The sequence below is a fragment of the Pantherophis guttatus genome, chromosome 1, assembly GCF_059756535.1.
Source record: "Pantherophis guttatus breed Tessera chromosome 1, ASM5975653v1, whole genome shotgun sequence".
NCBI lineage: Eukaryota > Metazoa > Chordata > Lepidosauria > Squamata > Colubridae > Pantherophis > Pantherophis guttatus.
The window spans coordinates 279,188,631-279,215,527 of record NC_142063.1 but is presented as its reverse complement, the minus strand read 5'-3'; the positions used below and the strand labels follow the sequence as shown (position 1 = coordinate 279,215,527).

The window sequence follows — 26,897 nt, the reverse complement described above, 5'->3', positions numbered from 1 at the left end:
TCAATCAATCAATCTTCAAGCAGACATTTTGAAAGAGAGCCCATGAGATTATTTTAACATTGCCAAGTGTAACATCTATCGTGTGTGTGTGTGTGTGTGTGTGTGTGTGTTTCCTTTTTAACATTTTGACTAGATATCCACACATATCCAGTGAATAAAACCACCTATTCCTTTTCTTTGTCCATTTGGGATTTCAGATCTAAGTAAAGATAAATTGTAAATCGTTATTCTCTTGACTATTTTGTTTTAAAGCTGATGCCATGTGGCTTTGTCATATCACCTGCTGCAACATGATAAATATGGCATAGGCCATACCAGGAAATGTTGGGGAAAAATGTCTGCAAAAACTCTTGGGGAAAAGAGTTTTTCTTAGACACATTTATACGTTATAGAAAATAATTTCAGGCCCTGTTAACTCCAATCATGGATAATTATTTGTTTGTTTGTTTGTTTGTCTATTTAAGAATTATCCCAGCTGGACTTATCTTCTATCAGTTTTCATGCCTCTGTAAATCTGCTGGGAGCGAACCAGTGATGGGTTTCAAAATGTTTTACTACCGGTTCTGTGGGTGTGGCTTGGCTTTGTGGGCATGGCTTTGTGGGCGTGGCTTGGCTTTGTGAGCGTGGCTTTGTGGGCATGGCAGGGGAAGGATACTGTAAAATCTCCATTCCCTCCCCACTCTAGGGGAAGGATACTGCAAAATCCCCATTTCCTCAGCTGGGACTTGGGAGGCAGAGAATAGATGGGGGCGGGGCCAGTCAGAATTTTTACTACTGGTTCTCCGAACTACTCAAAATCTCCAGAACTGGTCAGACCCTGCTGAAACCCACCTCTGGAGCAAACCCCAAAATTCTTTACTCCACGTTCCAAGGTATAACATTTTTTAAATCACTAACTGGGTCGTAGAAGCATATTTCAAGAGAATAAGTCATGACCTATTATATACTTTTCTCTGTTTCTCTTCATCTACAGTATGACTTGAAGTGACATGTCTTTCATTCCATTGTTCTTCATTTCTTTGGAAGTTTTTTGTGGAACTATTTGTGTTAAGAAGATTTTTTTTTCAACTGAATTATCACTTCAGACTGATTATTTGAACTCAGAACGTAATGTAACCGAATCTAAGGTAGATATTCAAAGTTTTGTTTCTTTGATTGACTAACCCAGAAAATCTATATTCTATTTTACTGCTGATCAGCATGCTTTCCAAATGAATAGACCCAGCTTCTGAATAAGTAAAACAAGTATGCTGCATAAAATGTGCTACAGCCTTTTTTAAAAAAATAGTCTCTTGAAATGTTGATTGTTTAAAAGAAATGGGCCTAAAATTTATTGATTATGAAAGATTTGCATGACATGGCATTTACCATTTATCATTAGAACCTCCCTTCTTTCAAAAAGACTGAGTGCCCCATTGCATGAAAACATGGGCAGGTGGTTGGATTAGGAGAGGAACCTCCAAGGTCCCTTCATGCCTTCTTGTCATGTTACATAAAAGCTCTCTAAATGTATTTGTTTTCCTTTAATGTAAAACCGCCTTAATATAGGAACTCTATTATCACATCAGGTACTGCTATTTTTTTTAGTAAGCTACTACATACTGAAGCTTAGCAACATCATTTAGAAAAACTAGAAACTTGGAACTGCTATCTGGCTACACATAAGGACTTAGCAGTAAATCACACCTCTCCACATTTTTAACCCTTTACTCAGCATAGGATTTGTCTTGGCAGATGGTTCTTATAAGCAATACAGCCACATTAGAATCTTTCTCACAAGCCAGAATAAGGCCTTAAATTGTACAGATGATTGCCTACTGCACTGCAATGGACCAAGAATAAAGGTTAAACTCTAAGTTTTTTGGTTGAAAAACTGATATTTTTCAGCTCAGTTCTACTTTTCAGTGGATTGGGAGTCCATGCTATTTTTTTTCACATCCGGCGACTCCAAAAATACATTTCGATTACAATATATCAATCCTATGGTCTCCATTCTTTGCTTAAGTACATCACTAAATCGTATTTTCAGAATTTATCAGAGGGCATGTGCTTTTGTAAATCAAATAAAGGAAAAGAAATAGCAACTGCAATATTTCCAACATGATGTGCAATCAGCCTCATATGTAAATGGTTGGCCACCTTTTGAGGGAGAATGATTGCATCATTGATTTTTGTATTTGGGCTGGTTTGGAGTTTCTATTAATAAAGAGAATAAAGGATAGTGAACGTGGAAATGGTTCATTCTATATGTGCTTCTTTAAGTATCATGTGGACACATTTCATGCCTAACTCAAACACTTGTTTTATACCTGTATACCAGGGATATCAAACTCAAGACCTGGGGCCCGGATTCGGCCTGCGGGGTGCTTAGAGCTGGCCCGTGGGGTTGCCCTGGAAACAGGAAAGGACTGGTCCGCAGTGCCTCTGCCAGTGAAAACGGAGCTCATGAGGGACGTGAGCAGAGGATTGCAGGATGCAGTCTCAGGCAAAAAGAGAGCTCGGGAGCCTGTTTTCACTGGCAGAGCACTCAGGCCATCATAGGCACTCCCAACACGAGTGATGTTGAGCTGCCTGCCCCCCCAGCCCACCCTGAGATCAAACAAAACCCTGATGCGTCCCTCAATTAAATCAAGTTTCACATCCCTGCTGTATACATACAAAAAGGTTGAAGCATTAAATAATGGGAAAGGAAGAGGTTGGACATTTCTAGAATTGTTTTCACATAGTGTGAACTGGCAATGCTATTTGTATTAAGGAGGAAGAGAAATTTGCAGTTGGAGACCCAGCAGGAGAGAGCAGAACCCAAGAGTGAGAGTTGCTGAGTGAATGGCTGCTAGAAAGGATTAGTTGGCAGGGAGTTCACTAGATTTTTTTTTTATTATTATTATTTTTATTTGATTTTTATACCGCCCTTCTCCAGCAAGACTCAGGGCGGTGAACAGCTGAGATAAAACAGAACATACAAAATTTAAAAAACAGTTTAAAAGGTAATCAAATAATTTCGGCCCACAATTTAAAACAACCCAGTTAAAACCAATTTCAAATTAAAACCAAATGGATGGGATCAAGCCAGCCTGGCTAGATGGAATAAATGAGTTTTCAGGGCCTGACAAAAAGTCCGGAGGTCTGGTATCGTGCTATCTCTGGGGATAGGTCGTTCCAGAGGGCGGGTGCTGCCACAGAGAAGGCTCTCCCCCTGGGGGTCACCAGCCAACATTGTCTGGCGGACAGCACCCTGAGGAGGCCCTCTCTGTGCGAGCGTACTGGCCGATGGGAGGCTATAGGCAGCAGAAGGCGGTCTCGTAGATACCCTGGCCCTAAGCCATGGAGCGCTTTAAAGGTGGTCACCAACACCTTGAAGCGCACCCGGAAGACCACCGGGAGCCAGTGCAGCTCGTCTAATCACACTTGGCCAATAAAGAATTCTAATCTAATCTAATATGCATAATGCATTAAGAAAGGTCACTAAATATCATTTATTAAATATCACTATAAAAAGAGATAATTCTGTGTCAATATATTGAAAGTTACTATCCCCTTTCTCCCACCTTCAACAATAGGTTCCCCCAAAGCCTTTTGTGACTACTCATCCCTAGGACCACCACTGTTAATTTTTATCTACACAGCCATCTTGGAATATAGATATCCATGCTGGAAGAAGTCCAATTAATATAGACTTTCATTCTAGTTTCCATTCATTTGCTTATGGAATTTGCCTAAATCAGAATTGTTGCCTATTAACTTTGATGATGTTACTTAGTTATCTGCCAGTGGTACTGGCCAGACAGTGGCTTCTTGACATTAAACACTCTTCACCAGAAATTCTAGAAAGACTTTAAGCATATTGGTTTATAAATCTGTACAGAAAAGAAGCAAAATAGATCATGATAGTCGTGAACTTTTTGTTACAGCTTCATTAGCTATAATACCTACAACAATCTATTCTGCATTCAAGGCTCATAAATGATCAAGCACAAATAAACCCCTTTCATCTAGTTATTAATCTTCAATAGACAATTTCTCCTTTCAATCTTAAGAAAATATTATCAAGGAAATCTTTTACACACTTTCCTGAAATAGAAATGCTAGTGATGATGCTAAGCAACTGAGCTGATTGCATTTCTTCCCTGATTCTGGCAGTCTGTGTACAAAACATTTTCTTTTTAAAGCAATAGTTCCCATTCCTGGATCCCTAGATGGTGCCTAATTAAAATTCCCATCATATTTCATTGTAAGCCATGCTGGCTGAGAAGGATGGGAGTTGAAGCCCAGAATGAGGAGGCAACCAAATTTGGGAATATTTTTCTAAGGATCACATAGTATCGAAAACTGACACCAGTACTGCAAGTGGTGGGAGATAGTAATGAGCCAAATGTTTGGGTTGTGCAAAGCTTCAAAGGGATGATTTAATTCAAAGGAGATTAGATAAAATTATTTATTGAATCAAATTTTCAAATCAAATCTCCAAGCCTATTGTATTCAATTAGATGTCTCTGAATCATTTCAGAAATATTTGAAATTGAAATGATTCAGAGATTTCATGGAGCTTTGGTTTCATAAAATCTCAAACATTGCTGCAGCTTCTTTCCATATAAAGACAAAATAGAGTGCTAGGTTCTTAAACAAGGAGCAAGCAGATGCGTTTTCATCACCTCTGCCTATTGGAGCATGGCTGGTAGTGTTCTGTGTTCTCAGTCAGCACATCACTACATTTTTCATTTGTCTCCCAACTATTCAGAACAGAACAAAATTTGCTTAGCTTCAGCATAATGGTTGAAGCTCTTAAATCCAGTTGGCAAGTTACAGTAATTCTATCCATTCCAAAGGAAATGGAGATGACAAATAATGGAATTATCACCATAACATGCAATTTCAACTGCCTCTTGCTAAGGTAGTTTCTCAGTGCACATTTTATGGCTCTGTATCTCCCCATCAAGCAAGCACATAGACAGCTTTTAAATGTATATAGTACTTGAAGAATATTAGTCGGCTAAATTTCAGAAAAAGAAAATGTTACCCACAAACACTTAAAGTCATATTAGGGAACTCTTTAGCCCTTTCTGAAGTCAGCAATTCACCACGATTATCCTGCCTGTTCCATTTTGTTTTGATATGCTCTAAATTACGTTTGAGTCCACATTAGAATACATGTGACAAAGGCAAATGATGGATAATAATATGAGCAAAAAAAATTGGAAATGCAGGACTGGCTATGGAACATACTATCATCAATGGTGGACCTGCACGATGGCACACAAATTTTAGACAATGCTTTTTCATCTGGGGACCAATTTTTGCCTTTATTTCCTGTTTGGGACGCCATAATATGTCTGGTTGAGAGAAGAAATCTTGTGGTACCCTGAGTCAATTATAATAAGAGACAGTGGTCTAAGCACCCTGTTATTAACACAGCTGCCTGCAATTTACTGCTGGTTCGAATCTCTCCAAGGCTCAAGGTTGACTCAGCCTTCCATCCTTTCTAAGGTAGGTGAAATGAGGACCCAGTTTGTGGGGGCAATAAGCTGACTTTGTATAAATATACAAAAAGTATGAAGGCTATTGCTTAATGCATTGTAAGCCGCCCTGAGTCTCCGGAGAAGGGTGGCATATAAATCAAATTTAAAAAAAACAACAATTCTATTAGAAACAAAACTATAAACAATATAGTTTTGGAGTACTATTCTTTTTTAAAAAGTCTTAGCTCTTAAGGTTCTCGTTCGTGCATTATGTTGATATTCTCCTGATTTCCCCCAAGCTAGACCTTAGCCCTTTGCTTGAATCTGGCATGATTTTTCAGGGCAATTTCTTACTATTATTTCTAGTTTTCACTTTCAGACATTAGATGCTACAGTCTGAAAAAAAATCTATATCACTTCCAAAGATCTCAGTATTACATGGTCCCTGCAATATGACTGAGACCTATTTTGCCCTTTCTTGCTCTTTCTAACGGACCTGCGTTGCTGATCATTCCTGCTCTCTTTACCTACCTCTACAGTCTCTCAGCCCTGACTCTGAGGGTCATCATGAGTCGAGGACAGAACTCACTGATCCTTCCTCTCTTCACAATGAATTTTAATACAACTGATTGATATATTTTTCATGCAACTTTCAATGGAACTGCCATTTCCACTGTGTTAAATTCCAAAATGAAAAAACAGGGCCAGAGCTTCACAAAGGATTTTGAACTGAGACAAAGTATATGAAAGCTATTTATTCTGCATTATATAAATAATGATTTGACCTGACTTAACCTGATCCATTCCTGATTTTGAGCCTCATCCACATCCAGTATACAGTCTTAGAATTTAGTTATCTACAAAACTGGTATTCAGACTTCCCAAATGTTCCAGTGCAACACATAACTAGCATAACATAAAAAAGAAGTTTCTGAATGTGAATTTCTGATGTACAAGACACTGGCTTGCAGATGTAAGCATGAGAGTAATATCAATTCTGAAATAGGATCCCACATTGGAAACTAATTCCACATTGTACCTTTACCCTGACATTCTATATCATCTTTCTGCACAGATTAATTGCTTTGGCAATTGTTTATAGGAATGTTCACAGGGGGAAAAAAATTAAGTAATATATTATGATTTAGAACCAAGATTGTTACTGAAAATATGAGCGAAATAAGAAAAGAGATTTCTTTAGTCCAGTCCTGAAATTTCAAAAACAACAAGAATCCTATTTGGCTCCTGAACTTTCTTAACAGCCAGTTTTTCTTTCTAACTTGCAGTAAAGCAGCTGGAATGGGTGAGTGGAAAAATGCTTTGGGGCTTGTTTTTCTTTTAAGCTGTAACTGAGTGTATTCTTAGCGGAGTCCTTGAGACTGTGTGGGAATTGTTTTAACCTATGTTACTTCACAGCTCTTGGGATGTAAAGAGTAACACGTCATCCCTGACGTGGTTTAAGTAATTGCCAGGTTTGGGGTTTATAATACACCTATTGTAGCCTAACCATATCTGTCCTTAAAAAGAATGTTTAACAGTGTCACTTTCACTTTGAAGTAAAAACAAACCAATGAGGAGGAAGATAACCAAAGAGTAAAGAGAACATTTGTTCCTCTGTGATATAGATGCAAAAACAGTACCATTTTAAGAAATTCTTCATGCTGCATTTTCTCTGGAGTTTTGTTGATTCTACAAAGAAACTATAAAAGCAAACAATAAAGCAACCACTACCATTTATATAGAATAGAATAACAGAGTTGGAAGGGACCTTGGAGGTCTTCTAGTCCAACACCCTGCTTACGGAGAGGGATCGCAACTTGGGCGTCCTCCTGAATTCACGGCTGTCTTTAGAAGAGCATTTGATGGCTGTGACCAGGAGGATTTTTCATCAGGTTCACCTGATTCGCCAGTTGCGTCCCTTTCTGGATCGGGACTCCTTATGCACGGTCAGTCATGCCCTCGTCACTTCCCCCCTGGACTACTGCAATGCTCTCTACATGGGGAGGAGCACCCGGAGGCTCCAACTGGCGCAGAGTGCGGCTGCGCGGGTGGTTATGGGAGCGACATGACGTTCCCATGTAACACTTCTCCTGCGCGAGCTGCACTGGCTCCCGGTGGTCTTCTGTGTGCGCTTCAAGGTCTTGGTTACCACCTTTAGAGCGCTCCATGGCTTAGGATCTGGTTATCTACAGGACCACCTGCTGCCACCAGTAGCCTCCCACCGGCCAGTACGCTCTCATAGAGAGGGGCTCCTCCGGGTGCCGTCAGCCAAACAATGTCGACTGGCGGCCCCCAGGGGGAGAGCCTTCTCTGTGGGGGCACCTACTATCTGGAATGAGCTCCCCCCGGAGATACGGAGGATCCCGGATCTACGCACCTTCCGCCGTGCTCTCAAGACCTTTTTATTCCATCAGACTGGCCTGGCCTAATTTTTCCCTTTTTCTGTTTTTAAAACGCACATTTTAATTCGTTCTTAATTTATTGGGGTGTTTTAAATCTGTCTTTGGCCAAATTGTTTAATTTGGTTTTATTCAGTTTTAAATTTTGTATTTATGTGTTTTTATCTTGTGGCTGTTCACTGCCCTGAGTCCTTCGGGAGTAGGGTGGTATATAAATCAAATAAACTAAACTAAACTAAACTAAACTATTTCTTCTCTCTCACATTCAGAGCAATGCAGCAGAAAGGTTTAGGTAGGCCCATAGTACATTCCTGGAGCATCAACAATGCTTCTGCTCACTTTCATTGTTTTTCTGGGTCATGCAGCATAGATGTTTGATTATTGAAGAAACAAACATTTCATCCTCTTTCCTTTTTATCTAGATAAATGTATGAAAAGCCTGATACATTATAAATAATTTAAATCACACAAAACATGAGAAAAGAATCAACTTGCAAAACACGATCTTTCCTAGTGAATTCTTGGCGTTTAACATGGATGTCTAAATAATTTATATATATGTATCAACATTTCCACGGGACTGGAAATAATTCCTTGTTGCATGAAAGGAAAGCACTTTCTAATTCATACATCTCCACATCATGAAATGCTGTCTGTAAAGCTATTAAGACATTATCTCCACAGGATAAGTAATATAAAGAAACTACTTCTAAATATATGTACATAATTCTATAATTCTACAGTTTGATGTTTACTATGTTTTATTTTACTTTTATTTCTTAGATGGCCTCTTTAAAAGCTCATCAACATCTCCCTAACCAGAATATAACCACTGTGAGTTATTGATATGTATTTATGTTGTGTGTGTGTGCATGAAGGGAGGCTCAGCCAATCTCATTGTACATGTGTTGTGCATTGACAATAAAGGTTGAATTGAATATGAGCATATTTAGTTAACTGTCCCGTCCTCATGACATTTCTCTTTTTCATCCCCAGCCTTCAATTCATACTATTTAAAGTTGTCTTTGTTTCAATATTTTTTATCTTCTTCCAATCTATTAGTATTTCCATCAACACAATCTAGTATGCTTTGCCAACAATATGGTTGGTGATGCAGCCTGCCCAACTCCTGTCTGTTAATCCAGGCAGCTGTGGACGTGCTCCCTCCTCTCTGGTTTCTGTCTTGGAGAGACCCTGACAAACATGGATTTAAGAGTATTATAAAGAGCTCTAGTCCTACGTGGCACAGAAACACAATAAAAACTCTTGTTGGAGGACCAGTATTGCTGTTTCTTTCACTGCCAGGTATATATTACTGCTTTTTATCCACTTCAGGCAAAAATGTGTAATATGTTTGAGGAGGATGGGGAAGAGCATATCTTGGTATGCAAATAATGAAAGGGGAGTACATTAAGTATGGTTTCTTAAAAATATACTTTTTAAGAAAACAACAACTCAGGGTCGGGATGTAATGTTTTATGCTTATTATTACAATTTTCACTTTTGCATTCTAAACTCTTCCTTTTCTTCCTTTTCTCTAAAGAAAGAATGTAATATTTTCAGAGTATACAAGTACCATGAACACTCAATTACATCTAAAATCTTAGTCTGTAAGACTTCCCCTTCATAACATGGGAAGGCACTGTTTCTCCACATATGAGGATATAAGAATCTGCCAATTGCAATTTTGGTTATTTTGTAAAAATTTAGCCAAAGCTACAATCCGTTTAGCTTATTTTTCATTAAGTTTTCTCAATAACTGGAAGAATGAGCAGACCTTACAAAGCTCCTGGGTTTGTAAGGGTATTCCTTACCCCATAGTACTCCTAGGGTACTATGAGTTCCTCTGAAGGTGTTAATCTACCTGCCCAGGAACTTTGTAAGGTTCTCAAGAGACAACAATACCATAGAAAAAACACTACAGCTTCCTCTCTTTTACCAATGAATTGTTTAAAATAAGTGCTTATCAGACTTAGATATCTGCCTGGGGTTGATGCTTTGTAGACTGCTCAGATACAATCTACAATTAGGAGTGAAATCTCTCTTGACAATCAAATTACATCATATAACTAAAAAGAAAAAGGGCTAAAAAGACCTAAATTCCAAAGTGGGGGAATACCAAATGTAATTTTAATGTAAGGGATTGTAAATTTATGCACAGTGATGCAAAGAATCCTAATTTCAGATATAAATTTAAGAAAGATGAACTGCCCCCCCCAAAAAAATGCAATTGATAATTTGGGGTAGATATTGATCCAGTGTGAGGCAATTTTTTAAAAAAGAATTCTTCTTAAATAATGTTAGGAAGCTTTTGATAATAGCACTATTAATATAATCATACTTTTAGACAAGAGTAGTCAGACGTAGAATAGCTACAGTTATGGCTACCACATCTCAAAAGGGCATTACAGAATGAGAAAAAGACAAAATGTTGATCAGTGTCCGAAACAAATTTGATTGAAAGAAAGATTCAAGAACTGGGGCTTTGAAGGGGAGGAGGAGGAGGAAGGACAGGAAAATAAAAGTGGCATCATAAAAACTATAAAATGGTACATATGTGGAAAAAGTAGGTGGGCATATTTTTCATTCTTTCAGTCCATGTTATATCCTGGACTCACCCAAAGAAGCTGAAAGGTAGGGAAGTGGCACTCAACCGGAACATCTCTAAAAATGCATTTATTAAATTTATAGATGTCAGAATTAGTAATCACAGCAGTGACTCCAGCACTGTAAAAAAAATGTGTCTCTCTCAGTACAGCTATTCAAGAAAATGGTATTAGGGACCTACTGTCCTCCTGTATCCCCTTTTTATCTTTTTATATGCATTTCAACTGCTACTCTAGAAACAGAATTGTGGATGTGATAGAGTCTATGGCAAACCTTTTTTTCCTCGGCTGTCAAAAGCGTGGGTGTGTGACAGTGCATGTGTGTGTGCATAATACAATGTACCCATAATACAATGCCTACACAGACCCCGCCCCATGCATGTGTACCAGGGGTGGGTTCTAAATTTTTTTACTACCGGTTCTGTGGACGTGGCTTATTTTGTGGGCATGGCTTAATGGTCATGTGACAATTATTTAGGATTTAGCAGAGGTACTGGTCTACCAGGCTGTACAGATCTACCCATTTATTTTTGCAGGTACTGGTCTACCCATTTATTTTTGTGGCACTGATCTACTCATGTATTTTTGCAGGCATCGGTCTACCCATTTGTTTTCTTTTAACACTGATCAGCTGTAGGGCGGCCCTTTGAAGCCCCACGGCAAGAGTTTAAACAGTTTTTTCCCTCTAGCTATCAGCTGGGACTCAGGAGGCAGCAATAGATTGGGCAGGGGGACAGAACCAGTTCGGTGACATCATATCGTCACCAGCTCGGCGAAACCGGGCGGAACCCACCACTGGTATGCACTTGATGCCACATATTGCCCCCACCCCATGCATGCATACGTGACCCCCTGCACTTCCCTGCACATGTGCACGCGACCCCTGTTTTGGTGTTAGCAGGCCTCCCTGAAGCCTTCTGGAACCAAAAATGGGGGTGGGGCAGCAGGCCACACCCCCCACCCCTTTTTGTGCTAGCAGGCTTCCCTGAAAAGGCAAAATAGGAGGTGGGATGGAACACCGCACCCCCCACACATGACAACTCCCATGCATGTGCACACGTCTCCTGGCAGAGACCCAAAAATCAGCTGGCTGGCGGGAGGCATGCGGGCAGGCATGGTGGAGCTGACCTGGGCGTTGGCTTGCGTGTCCGCAGAGATGGCTCCGCATGCCACCTGTGGCACGTGTGCCATAAGTTCGCCATCACAGTGATAGACCTTCTCTGGTTCCATTTGAGATGATTAATTTTTATGTAGTTACTGTTATAATGTGAATATTGAATGGTTTATTCATTTTTAAAACAAACAACATGTGGAAAATCCTTTTGGAATATCCTTTTATTTTAAAAAAAGGTTTATAACATATTTACAAAGGCAGGTGGAATCTATTAAGTATAATTATATTTTTATTCCTACACTTTAGAATCCCTCAAATATCCCTATTTTTAAAATTCACTTAATTTTCTTTCTCCTTCTCCTCGTATATTCTGTTCTCCATTTCACTTTGCAAAAATCCTTTTTCCTTAAAAACAAACCTCAAGTAAATCAGAGAAACTAACAGTACATCTAAAAAATATGGTGGCATATTACTTTGAGCAGTTCTCCCATCATGAAAAAAGCCTTCTAAATCCAATATTTCTTATATTGACTGCTTCCTAATATGATTTGATTGTTTATTTGTACCCTATGACTATCATTAAGTGTTGTACCTTATGATTATTGATGAATGTATCTTTTCTTTTATGTACTCCAAGAGTGTATGCACCAAGACAAATTCCTTGTGTGTCCAAACACACTTGGCCAATAAAGAATTCTATTCTATTCTATTCTATTCTATTCTATTCTATTCTATTCTATTCTATTCTATTCTATTCTATTCTATTCTATTCTATTCTATTCTTATTATACATATAATGTGAGGGAAAAAAAGTAGTTGCAGAAGGCTAACAGTGTTCACTTAACCAGTTCCTCAAATCCAGCAGTTTCTAAAACTGTCCTGCTAAAATTAGGAGATGAAAAGGAAGTATGATTGTTTTCAAAGTATTATCTTTATTCCATTCAATATATGACAAAACGGAAATTCTGAAAATAAGTAAACTATGACAGGAGTTCCTTGAACTTTTTTATTCTTCCAAAAAGGGACTTCCTGAATGCTACCATCTAAAATTCTTAACAAAGTTTGGCAGCATTTTTAGCCTGGTTTCTTTAGTGAAAGCTTTGTAAGAGACTCTAGTCTACCAATTTGTCACTTTAATCTTAACTTCATGCAGTTTTCTTTTGTTGTTAGTTGCAAAGTCGTGTCCAACCCATCATGACCCTATGGACAACGTTTCTCCAGGCCTTCCTGTTCTCTACCATCCTCTGGAGTCCATTTAAGCTCAAGCCTACTGCTTCAGTGACTCTATCCAGCCACCTTCTTCTTTTGCCCTCAATCTTTCCCAGCATTAGGCTCTTCTCCAGTGAGTCCTTCCTTCTTATTAGGTGGCCAAAGTATTTGAGTTTCATCTTCAGGATCTGGCCTTTTAAAGAGCAGTCAGGGTTGATCTCCTCTAGGACTGACCGGTTTGATCACCTTGCAGTCCAAGGAACTTGCAGGAGTCTTCTCCAGCACCTTAGTTCAAAGGCCTCAATTGTTTGGTGCTCAGCCTTTCCTATGATCCAACATTCACAGCCATACATTGCAACTGGGAACACCATAGCCTTGACTATACACACTTTTGTTGGCAGGGTGATGTCTCTACTTTTTAGAATGCTGTCTAGATTTGCCATAGCTGCAGTTTTCTTTATGAAGCTCTAAATTGCTTACTTTTCTTATGAAAGGCATTGTTTAGTTACTAGAAATATACTTAAATCAATTTTATCAAAACCAGTGGTTCTTTTTACTTCAATATCATGTCAATAGCACACAGCGAAAATTGTACTGCACAAACTCATATATTAAATCTAACTCAAATGGAAAACTGTATTAAAAAATCAGTGGTGTGATTGACTATATAATACTTTAAAAAAATAAAAAGCACTTTCCATGAAAATGAGATTGTAGAAACGAAAATACAAATAATAAGGAGATATAATATGATGATACGACATGCCTAAATTATTTTTAGTATTTGACCAGAATTTGAGACATAGCGCTATCCAATAATGTAGGTATCTCTACATAAATTTTTGGACAATGAATATGGTTTTATTATTAGTTGCTCTATACCATGACCATCTATATTATAATCTGTATCATTTCCATTGAGCTTACTAAATGTTTTGAAGTGAGGTGTTTGGATATAGGAAAGAAATAGAAAATTTGCCAGTTGAGAGATGACCAAATTTACTGATAGGTTGGATTAAAACCTATAGCATTTCCAATAAATTTCAACTGTATTTTTTTCACATAGAGAAAAATAGCTATACAGCTATATATAACTATAAAAAAACTATAAAAGAATTCTGATATTTTAAAAGGAGTTTTGCTTCCTTGGTTTTAGCCCATAACAAATTTGAAAAAAGTTGTTTCTCATAAACTATATATTCTTTCTATCTTGCAAATCTATTATTGTTATTGTTAAATCTATTATAATTAGTCTATTGATTTCCCACCCCAAATAATATTGCTATCCTTTAATTTAATCTCTAAATCTCTAAGTGTGCCAAGGAGGGTAAATGTAGTAAAATGCTCTGAAATTACACTGTTTAGAATATTTAATTCATTTTACTGATCAAAAACTCACCACTGTTTAATGCTTGAAAAGATAATTTAACATTAAAAGCTTTCTATATTTGAGTACCCAAGGAGACTATGAACAAGAAAATGAGCATCTTCATTGCAGATTTCAGTCATACAAGTAAAGCTGTGTCCAGGGGAAATTTATGACATGAAAAATACTGAGAGAGAAAGTCAGTAGCTTTAAACAAAATGGAAACTGCTAATTCTGGAAATTTGTATGGAGACTCATGCTTGTCTCTTATATGCACTATGCAAGGGTATGACAGCCTCTTCAGATATGGCATTCTAATGATCAAGATGATGACAAACAGTAATTACACCAGCATCATGCATTGAAGGTTGACACTAAAAAAAAAAAAAGGCTAATTTCTCTGGCAATATTGTTTTCTCAGTTATTTGACTTGTTCATTTTGACTTAAGCCTTCTCCCCATGATCAGAGTAAAAATACTGTTTCAATCTACATAAAGGTTGTGTGCAAAACTGATTATGACAGCCTAGACGTCTATGTAATGGCCTTCCAGTAAATACAAAGCTAAATAGAATAATCCATTTTACAGAGAATACTAATATCAGTTTTGATGCCTCCAGCAATGATGCATTTTCAAAAGCCAACCAGCTTGTCTAGTGTGTATTTAATAGAATAGAAAATAGAAGGGAGGGGGAAAAAAAAGAAAATTATTTTCCTATTTTATTGTATAAAAGTTCTATTTCTCTGCCTTTGGCAATGAATGGTTATGTCATGATACTCCATTTGCAAGCACCGACTTTCATCTTCTGAGAGAAAAATGCAAAACCAGATTGTTTTCTAAGTTTCAAAAAAGATTGCAGAAGGAAGGGAATGGGTAGAGACAGGAGACAGAAAAATCGTCATAGAGATATGAATTGCATCAAAAATTTTCAACCTACACTCAAAAGATCCCATCTATCCTTTGTTATGTCATAATAAAGTTAATAAAAAATGAGCACCAACTAAAGTCCTTTTTAAGGTCAAGGATGAGTTCATATTTTGCGGAAGTAATCGTTCTATGATTGAAGAATTTCTTTAAGTAGGGGTGTGCAAAAATGCTAATCCTGATTGTGAAGTGGATGTTGGACTTTAAAAAAGCAGGATATGAAATGTATTGTTGCCTTTGAACTTTGGTGCTGGAGACATCTGAAAATATCATGGTAGCCAAGAAAAAAACTGGTGGATTGTCAAACCAACCAACCCAGAGTTCTCACTGGAGGCATAAATGATCAGGCTCAAATTAGTCTACTTCAGACATAGAATGCAAAGATCCAGACCTTTGGAAAGGGCTCTAGTGCTGGGAAAGGAGGAAGGAAAGAGAAGATGATGATCAGCAGCAAGGTGGATGGACACATTGGCAATGAGTACACTGTTGGGAGACTTAAAAGAACAGGTTAGGATATATCATCATGGAGAAAGAGTATTTATATGGTCACTATAAATTGAAAACAAGTTCTCTCTCTAATTCAGGACTTTTGCAATTTAAAAAAAGTGAAGTCCACACCCTTTTCCTTTCTTAGGAAAATAAAATAAAATAAAACATAAACATTGATTCTCCTAGTAATGGTGGAAAGCCACCAAGCTATGTTTATATTTGGGCCCTTTCCTGATCTTCATATCCAGACACTATATTGAGGTACCAGGAGATAGGAAGTGAGGAGAAACAAGTATCCCATCCAGTGCTATGCTGACTGATGCTTGTCTGTAACAGTTGCTGCCTGTTCCTCAAAAGTTCCATGTATGTATGTATGTATGTATGTATGTATGTATGTATGTATGTATGATGGATACAAAGATTAAAGGCAGCTGACAGCCTTTAATCTTTCTATCCAGACTTAGTATAAGAGAAACAGTTCCCTTATTCCCTTAGTATTCCCTTGGTATAAGAGAAACAATTTGACAAAAACACCATAAGAATCTACTGCTCTGTGATAGGATCTTCATTCCTCATTTGGAATAGCCAAAGAAAGCTGAAGAGTCGAACATTATTTCTGCATCCATCAGCTTTAAGGACCATGAGCTATCAATAGCTCTTACTAAGAAATCTTTTTCTTTTCATTTATTTTTCCTTCACTCCATTTTCTTTGCAGCTCTTATCTTTCTGATTAATATGTCTGAGGCTTATCTGCCTTCCTTCCTTCCTTCCTTCCTTCCTTCCCTCCCTCCCTCCCTCCCTCCCTCACCCAAAATAGTGTTTGTCATTGAGAATATGTATTATTGAATACAAATTAAAATGTAATGTGTCCATCTGTAATATTCATGTGTTATCGATTCTTTAATAGTAAAAATTAGGTTGTAAAAATGTTACACTTCGAATAAAAAAAATATTTCTGCTGATGTGTGTTTCTGTGAGATTTGAAACTGAATGACAATTCTAGAGTTTAAAAGGAGCCAGAAATCTGTCATCTTTACTGTGGGCACAAAGAATAATAATAATGATAATATATGTGAAGAGAGTGATGTCACCACTTATTCAAACATTTCCTTGCTGAAATCAAGGAACATTACTGACAGAAAACAAAGTTTGAAGAGAGTGAGAGAAAGGAGGAAGCAGGGTGCAGCTGCAGAATCAATAGCTGATACAGAATCAGATAATATATATTTACTGCCCAAGTCTCAAAGTCCTTATTGTAGATCAAAACACTAATAAGGATGTAAGGGCATCAAAGGGATTGTGGGTTTCACAGAACTCCACCCTGGGCCTCTTTTACATTTGCAGCATTTCCTGTCTGGCAAAAGCTGTCAGCACTTAGGAGGTAAAATGGGGAGGAACCTAAAAAAGAAAATTGTCCACAGAAAAATTGTGATATAAAAAAGGGAGATTGGCAAATAGGGGGAAAAAAATGCTTTCTTAAATGGGATGTCAAATCGCCTAGTAGGACTGTGTTACAAGTAACAAGTAACAGAGTTGGAAGGGACCTTGGAGGTCATCTAGTGCAACCCCCTGCTCACACAGGAGACCTGTACTAGGGATTCGAACCACCAAACTGCCGACCTATTTCCTTAGCTTCTTATAACTATAACTTGTTGTTTGAATCTCATGAGTTATGTTGATTGCTTTTATTTAGTATCCTATTATGATTTATGTTGATTGATTATTTAGTATCCTATGGCTATCACTGAGTGTTGTATCTTATGATTTATGATGATTGTATTTTATGATTATGCTCATGATTTATCATTTGTTGCTTGTATGTATGCTGAGACAAATTTGTTGTGTGTCCAATCATATTTGGCCAATAAAGAATTTCTTAAATGTTGCAATTTATATGTTAATGCTCCTCATTTTTGTTGAGCAATAATGCTTTTAAAATGGTATTAGGTTTTAATATTCAGCTACATTGGTTTTACAAAAGTATATTTGAGGAATGTAGGCAGGTAACATAATTCTTCAATTGCCATTTTACTCTTCTGAGGAAACACGCTATTTCTTATATTCTGCTAGTATACTATCAGAAAATATAATGCGTTTTCAATCATCATCAATTCTTTACCTGCATAAACACAATACAATTGCTTTGACTGGCAAAGGAAAACAAGATTTCTGTTGAAGAATTAACGAGGAAGAGCATAAATCACAGCATAAAACATTAACATATAATACAGCCTGGCAGAAAACTTTGTAAAAAGCAATAGAACACATTAGCTGGTTGAATAAGAATCTGAAAAGCTTCATATTTCTTGGGATTTTTGTGAATATACTATCCTCAGTTTTCTTCATTCTTATCAATTTTATAAAACTGAATCACAATTGCCCATTACCATTTAAATCAGTGGAATGTAGTTTTTTAAAATATAAATGGGCTCTTCTAAGTAACATTATAAAAACATGTCATTAATACATTTATGAATGAAATCCCAACATTTTCTGGTACAGTAATTGATTTCTGTCAATGGAAGAGAGAAGGAGGGAAATTTCTCGTCGTTTGCATATCTTAACAAAATTACTCAGAAACGGGGAAGAACATCCAAAATATATTGAAGAAGACTAGAGAGGTTGTGCAGACCTTCGTTGTGTTATTTTTGCTGCACGTATGGAATGGCCCAATAGTTCAGGGGCACATTCTGAAATTTCAGAAATGAATTTAGTTTATATAGATTATTCAGAGATAGTTTAAAAAAAATTGGAACCTACCCCTTTGGTAAGTTTCAGGAAAGGCAGCATTAGTCTCCTGCCATTTAACATGGGAAAAACACAACTTGCTGATTTTTTTCTATAATGCAGCAAAATTAATAGGAAACTTGGAAGCCATGAACAGAGAAACATGCATTATATAGAAATTGTTTTTGACATTATGCTCTACTAAAATATTAAATGCCTTTTTAAATAGATCTAACTTTGTTGTTTTGAGTTACAATATTATTAAATATATTTATTAATTTGCATCCCTTTCTTAGTCTAACAATATAAATATACACAGGAAAAATATAGGAAAGATAATTCTTTAATAATAAAATAATTCTTTAATAATAAAATAATAATTATTTATTATTATATTATTTTACAATAATATTTTACATTATTGTAAAACAATGTAATAAAATAATTAAAATCTTGCTAAATTTGCCGTAGTAATAGTATCTTTTGTGGGGAATATCTATGCCAATTTGTAAACTGATGGAGGGAGTTTTGTGAAAAGGAATAGGGTGTTAATAATGGAGAATCCTGATGATTTATGAATATGGAAGTGTAATTTGAGAGAGCTGAAGTGAAACTATAAGTTTTACAGTTCATTAAACACTACCAAGCAGTCACTCGGGGTGAGAGATTAGATAAAAATGAGACAGAGCTATGTTTTGAGAATCATAAAACCAAGGGTCTCTCTCAACTTTTAAGATCTTTTCAACTTACAAAGCAGTATGAATTGATTTGTGGACAGATGTATTGGTCACTAAATCAAATTTATGATTAAACTCAAAGATCAGCATATATAACAAGACTAAAATAAATAAAATAAAATTAGTGGTATGAGTCCAGACCGACAAATTTATCAGATTTCACTGAGGCCATACAAAATTTGGCTTTTACATTTGTAGTAATATGATTAGAGTCTGAAAAAGATAATGTAATATACTTCTGCTCTTCCTGGAACATGTTGCAACAGCAGCAGCATGTAATCTTTGCACAGATCCATGTACAAACTGGAGCATTGTGGCACCATGCATGTGAGATGGTTTCTATGGGCAGGAGAATTCTGTTAGTGGGATTTTGATGAATCTGTCCTGTAATAACGCTGAGAGGAGCACATGGTTCCTAGCTCTAAAAAAAGATTCCTTCCTTAACCTAAAGAAGGTTAATGGCTATAGATAGCTTGCATATTGCCATGTGCCTTTCGCTATCAGGGCTTTGCTGTTCTGGGAAAGGGTGTCAACTTCAGTTTGGTATTCAATATCATTCAACCTTGAAGGACTATCTTTTCTAACTGGATCGAAGCAGGTTGAGAGAAGCAAATCTATAGCAAGCCCAGTGCGCCTCAGTCTCTGAGTCACTGCTAATATCCACGTTGACAGTGATTGTCCTTCAGAATTAGTGGAACCGGGCCATTAGGGAAGAGTGTTATGATATAAAGTCCTATCTGTTCTCCCAATAAAATTTGGGAAGGATTTTAGTCTTGAACCATTTGAGTTATTAGCTCTTTGGCTCCCCTTCCTTTTATGCATAAAAAGTCATTTTTATTTATTTATTTATTTGATATGGATGCTACCCAGTTCCATCTGACTTTGGCAGTTCACCACAATAAAATAGTATAAAAAAAACAGCATGCAGAAAATTAACCAAAACAAATACAAAAATTACAATAAACATAATCACAAGGAGAAATCCAACAACAAGCAAGCATAAAAATAACAAACAGGAGACTCCTACCCAATCTACTCCAAGGCCTCGGTAAACAGCCAGGTCTTTAAAGCTTCCTGGAATGCGATCAGGGAAGGAGCTGTGTGGAACTCAGGGGGACCTTTAATAGCTATAGAAAAATTTGACCCTTTTTGGGCAATGAATTCCTGATGGGCTTTCTAAATCTTCTGGATATGGAAAAAACCACTCCCAAATATTTAAAGGTAGGCACCTGTTCAATTTTATTTTATATCCATTTGCATAACATTGATTTTCTTTTAAATACCAGACTTTTAAATTTTGGTAATTTTGAGTTAATTTGCTTTGCTTACTTGGATTATGGCTTATGTGGCTTTTCTAAAGCTAATGGGCCTGTAAAAGACAGAACTAGACCTAATCTATCGTGTGCTCTATATCCTTCTTAATGGTAAGGATTTAGAGTAGGGCTTCCCAAATTGTGAGGTCTGCTTCCCTTCGAGAGTTGCAGACAGAATCCCAGGGGTATGTGAAGAAACTTTAATTTGCAAATAGTTACAATAATTCCACCTTTCCCCAAATACTAGTTTGGGTAATAATGTGGTGGTGAAGGAAGAGGCACAAACTTTATTGTTCATTTGTGATCATCATGGTATTTGGATTTGTAGGGGAATTAAGATTACATTAAATGGAAGTGTGATGACAAAAAAATTGGGAACCCTGGTTTAGAGGAACCTTTGATGTGGGTCCCCCCTCAATCTGAGAGTGCTATCTGAATTCTACTGCTGGATTAAAAGCAGCAGGCATTTCTCAATATTTGCATTTCTGACATCATCATGCATGAAATAAAATCTAAGGTAGGGTTAAAATCAAGGAAGGCCGCACGAAAGGGATAAGATGAACATAGTCAGATTCTTCGCAGCTGCCTAAACCAAAAGTATTTTTCATGTAAGCACAAGAAACACTTTTGGTTTAGGCAGCTGCGAAGAACCTGACTAATGTGTTTTCTTTAATAAATTAATTGATATGGATAGGAGGAATTATAAGAATTCCAGCAACTGTATTATTTTTAGTTTAGAAATAAAATATATCTGTGCACAGAGGAAATACTCTGATTCTGTTCCCAATACTTTGATGAACCAGTGAGAAGGCTGTCTCTTCACTGATAACAGTAGCTGATTGATTATATAATGGTTTCTTGAATCTCTATCAGACTGGGAATCTGTTTTTAGATTTATTCTGTTTCCATAGCACTCAATCAGATGCCTGCAAAATGCCTAGAGATTGAAAAAGACAGCCTAACTCTCTGCTAATGATATTGTCCAGCACCTGGTACTGGGAAACGTATTACCTTAGATACCATAGATAATATTTAACTATCTGAATCAATACTTATTGATTACTCCATTGCCTATGTATTTAATTGTCTTTTGAAGATGTCCAAGCTGGTAATTGTCCTTATTTTCTGAGGTAGTGTATCTTTCTTCTAATTCATATGTATTTGAATTTTCATTTTAAATCCTACAAGTTATTTGTATGATTTATGCATTTTAGAATTCAAAGTAAATACTTGGAAGATCTGGTTCAAATCTTCCATGCCACACAAGTCTCAAATGAAAATGTGATTTCAGCAGTACTGTATATTATTAACCTGTATCACTGGGCTGATAAAGGAATAGCATTTATATATTATGTTTTATTGTTAAAGTATAAAGTATATTTGGATTAAAGTCATTCAATATTTAATTCTGAAATATTAAATATTTAAATATTTGTTGAATAAAGAAAGAATTATAGACAACAAAACATGATTCTTATTATTATTATGTTGCATTTCTACCAATTCCACAAAAATGGTCTGTTATGTTACTGGATCTCTTTAAAGCAGCAGAAATTGGTGCAGTGTCAAAACCTTCAGACATTGTAACATAGAGTGCCACACAAGAATGATAGAGCATTTCTAAATTTTTACTCACTCTGTCAATTTCTGATGTTACAAATTTCACTTAATTGGTTCAAGAATTGTAATAAAAGTTTTGACATCAAAGAAATTTGTTTTTAGTATAAAATTTAATCATATGAATAATTTAATAGATTATTAAAAAATAAAGGAAGATCTTCCTATTAACAGATGGGGAAAGAAGCAATTCCTATCCCATCTACACCTCTAGACATTTTCTGAGGGACCTTCTAGGAAAGGGTTTTTTTGGAGGAGTCCTGTGAAGGAATAGATTGGTAACAGCTGCTTCTCCCCTTCCACTAACAATATTTTTCAAATACCTTATTTATTATATAGAATTGATTAGGACAGCACTTTAATTATGCTTTATGACGTTGGAGCTGTAAACTGTTATGAGTCATTTAGATTAATGACAATAAATACAAGCAGAAAATAAGTAGGCAAATAGCTCCTGGTTTGCAAAATACAAAGTCCAAATGCTACACCTCATTACCCTGAACTTTACGCGCACAATTAAAACCCCCTCCTTCAGAGTTAGTGCGAGTGGGAAAAAGAAATGTTGCTAAGTAAGCTCACTGGATAATCAGACGGGTGGCATATAAATGTAATTAATAAAATAAAAAGTAGTTGTAAGAAAAAGGGAGGCAGGAGATAGATAAAATCAGAGACTGATTGTTTACTGCGGACAAAATGGCAACAAGGCTTAAGAACCCAAAAGCTATCTGGTGTGGAAGGAGTTAAGAAAAAAAACCAAAAACTGACAGAAATAGAGGCAAAACACAGCAGTGGAAGTCAGCAGGTAGCGAAAGTGAGGAGAGAATAGCAAAAAAAAGGGGGTAATAAAGCAGAGAGTCCAGTATGCTGGGAATGAGAGGGCATGAGGGACGACAGCAACCAGCACAAATAAGTGAGCAGCAGGCACTGGGTGATTAGGAATATTCTGAGCAAGTGGACGTCAGATCATAAAGAGAACAACAGTCGAGCCACTCCTGGGAGTGACAGGAGCTCCAGAGCAGCAACCCAGATCAGCATAATAAAAGATAAAGGCAATGACTGGGAGCAGAACAAGAGCAACGTGATTGGAGATAACATTCAGAGCAGTGAAAAGGACAGGAAGTGGCTGGAGTAATCATAAAAAGAGGATCATTTATTTATTTATTTATTTATTATCAAATTTATAGACCGCCCTTCTCCCAAAGGACTCAGGGCAGCGTACAGCCAAAGTAAAAAACATAGATACAAACATTAAAAACAATTTAAAAAGATATATATAAGTTTGGCCCCAAAGTTAAAAAACAATAACAAAATATATTAAAAACATTTAAAAAGTGTTAAGCCAGCCCGGCTTGCTGAAAAAGAAAGGTCTTCAGGGCATGGCGGAAGGCACCGAGGTCTTGAATTCTTCGTATCTCTGGGGGCAGTTGTTTCCAGAGGTCAGGTGCCCCCGTAAAGGCTGGATGATAAAAAGAACTATTTCCAGGCAAGGAAGAATGGGGTGGGTTGGTGGGCAGATTGGTGGCAAGAGATAAAAGACAGAACAAAAAGCTCCAGAGGATGAAAAAGCAGGTGGACAGGCTGGGTTGCAATCAGAGACGAAAGGTAGAGAGAATATTTAAGAAATAGGGGGTACAAGTAGAGAAAGACATATTTGTTGCTTTTCAACATAGACCCCTTTTGAGTTAAAAGGAAGCTGTTTTTCCCCCCTCTTGCCCACATGAATTGTTTTCCTGTAAAGAAAGTTGTTCAAAACAAGAGGAGTTTGTTGTTTAAATGGCTTCTTTGTGGTAAAAAATAAGATCAACAGAATTTCAGTCCTTTAAAGACTGTGAACCCTGGAGAAGCAGCCAGTTTTAGAGACACTTCTGGAGGGCAGGCTGGATTTGGAGAGTGCAGGTATGTAAGCGAAAGGAAAGTGCTAATTCTCAGGACAAATCTCTCTGAAGAAAAAGAAAAAGGAAGAAAGAAGATTCACCCCATTAATTTTTAAAGTGCTGTTTAAAGGAATTACTCCTACGGGAAACATTGTAAAACATTGCTGTTTGAACAATATTAGTGATAAATCTGTTTATTGATCCACACAATGAGGTGGGTTTTTTTTTTTATGTTTACTGGATTTTCCTGACAGGTTTTGGAAATTGCTTTCTTTTTAGCCCAAAACAAATGGAGGCATAGTCTCAAGTTTACAACATAAGAAGTGTTCTGAGTTCAATAGCATTCTAATCTACTCTTTCTCAGATGAATCCTGTCTTTAAGAAGAGCTGTAGGATTCTCTCTGGAGTTTTTGTGATAATTTGGTTGACCACAATGTACAATGACACAGAAAAAAAGAGAGAACAGAAGCAAATATCCCCAATTCCAAATTTTTCCTACACAAAGATTATAGATTGAGATATTTTGTGGCAACACTCATACTGAAGTCTGTTTCACATTCTTTAGCATTTCTTCATAATACCTGGTTCCCCTGAAGCATTTGCTGGACTGCTAATTACCTCATAGACCTTCATACCTGTCTATGGAGATTCTCAGTCATCCGGGTCCTGGTTGTCCCAAAGGTGCTTTTTCAAGAGGCACCTGGACTCTTGAAAAATCACCTTTGGGACTTTGTATCTGTCAGTCTCCAACAAAAAAGACCCTGTGAGAATAAAATTCATTATTCATATAAGCTTTTGCATTGTGTACAGCTTGTGTCCCATGTTTAACTAAAGTCATTACATATTTTTCCAATGAAAAGGAGGGGAAAAATCAGAAGTTAGAACCTCATTTTTAGCTCAGATTATCAAATGGACATTGTATAGACAAGCTATATTGGGGCCAAAGCTTAAAACATTTGGGATGCTCAGATCCCTGATAGGAATTGAATCAAGAGAGAGATGGAAAAAGAAATGAATTTCAAGAAATAAAAAAATAAAATAAATAAATATTTCTTGTATAGGCAAGAATTTTACATTTAAATTTGAAACTGTCCCAAAGATGCTTTTTCAAGAGGCAACTGGACTTTCCTTATTTTTCCTTGAAGACACTTCACTTCTCAGAAGTTTCTTCAGTTCTGGATGAGAAGCAAAACTTCTCCAAGGAAAAACAAAGAAAGTCCAGTTGCCTTTTGAAATGCACCTTTGGGACAACCTGGTTGACTGAGAATCTCCAGTGACCTAACTGAAAACTTCTTGCAAATATGTGGCATTTTGAAATAAGTTCTTTTATTCTTCATAATGAGGCTGCTTCTCATCAGTTAGGTACAGAAAAGAGCAGGAAAAAGCACATTCTTTATTGGAAATGGGAAACAAAAGAACACAAGAAATTTTTCTACATTTATATCGTTCATCCAGTCAACATTGTCGCATTAAATCCCATAAGCAGACAGACTTTATTGTTGGCACAAGAATGACTGTAAAGTGTGGAAACATTTAACAGAATTAACAGAGTTGGAAGAGACCTTGTAGGTCATCTAGTCCAACCTCCTGCCCAACCAGGAGACCCTACACCATTTCTGACAAATGGCAGTCCAATTTCTTCTTGAAAGCCTCCAGTGATGAAGCTCCCACAACTTCTGAAGGCAAGCTGTTCTATTGGTTGATTGTGCTCAGTGTCAGAAAATTTCTCCTTATTTCTAAGTTGCATCTCTCCTTGGTCAGTTTCCATCCATTATTCCTTGTCTGGCCTTCAGGTACTTGGTACCTGACCCCTTCCTCTCTGTGGCAGACCCTCAAATATTGGAACACTGCTATCATGTCTCCCCTGGTCCTTCTCTTCACTAGACTAGCCATGCCCAATTCCTGTAACAGTTCTTCATATGTTTTAGTCTCCAGTCCCCTAATCATCCTCAGTCTCAAATTTCATATGTTCATGAATGGAACATATTCCATTACTAATTTAATTTAATTTAATTTAATAATTTATTTGAGTACATATTAGATAATATATATAAGCATGAATTGAATACATAAAATGAATACAATTAAAGGGAATATTAGGACAGGGATGGTAGGCACGCTGGTGCACTTATGCACGTCCCTTACAGACCTCTTAGGAATGGGGTGAGGTCAACAGTAGCCAGTCTAAGGTTAAAACTTTGGGAGTTTTGGGATGAAACCACAGAGTCAGGTAGTGCATTCCAGGCATTGACCACTCTGTTGCTGAAGTCATATTTTCTGCAATCGAGTTTGGAGCAGTTCACTTTAAGTTTGTATCTATTGTGTGCTTGTGTATTGTTGTGGTTGAAGCTGAAGTAGTCATTGACAGGTAGGACATTATAGCAAATGATTTTATGAGCTATGCTTAGATCATACTGAAGGCGGTGTAGTTCTAAATTTTTAAGCCCAAAATTTCAAGTCTGGTGGCATAAGGTATTTTGTTGTGAGCAGAGGAGTGGAGAACTCTAAAGTGAAATATTTCTGGACACGTTCAATTGTATTAATGTCCAATATGCAGTACAGGTTCCAGACAGATGTGCTGTATTTGAGAATTGGTCTAGCAAATGCTTTGTATGCTCTGGTTAGTAGTGTAATATTACCGGAGAAGAAGCTACTTATGTTAATATATTAATAATATATTTTACAAACCACAATACATGATGCAAACAGTGAAACTCCACTCATAAATTGCCACAAGGATAATTACTCTTGCTATAAATAATCAGTGCAGAAGACTTCAGGGTTATACTGAGTTCCTTTAGCGCTGAGATATGCTCTGCTGCAGCATTCCACAATATTAGTCATTAAAGTAGCTTAAGTGGAACTTCACTGTTTATACTAAAGTATCTCATATGATTCATAAAATATATATTTTAATTCATATTGCTGGAAACTATTATTTGAAATATGTCAAATAATTTGATTCTTTGTCTTTTGTAAATTGATGAAAAAGTTGCCAGTATTTTCAAGAGTAATGTTGGTTTACTCTTTTAAAAATTAAAGATATTGCAAATGGAAACAGAGATTC

At 36.8% G+C, this 26,897-nt stretch overlaps 1 protein-coding gene across 4 annotated transcripts in view; it reads right to left on the bottom strand.

Annotated features, from left to right (window-relative positions):
- CHRM3 (cholinergic receptor muscarinic 3) overlaps positions 1–26,897 on the bottom strand; it is a 235,116-nt gene that overhangs the window by 24,582 nt on the left and 183,637 nt on the right. The window lies entirely within an intron of this gene.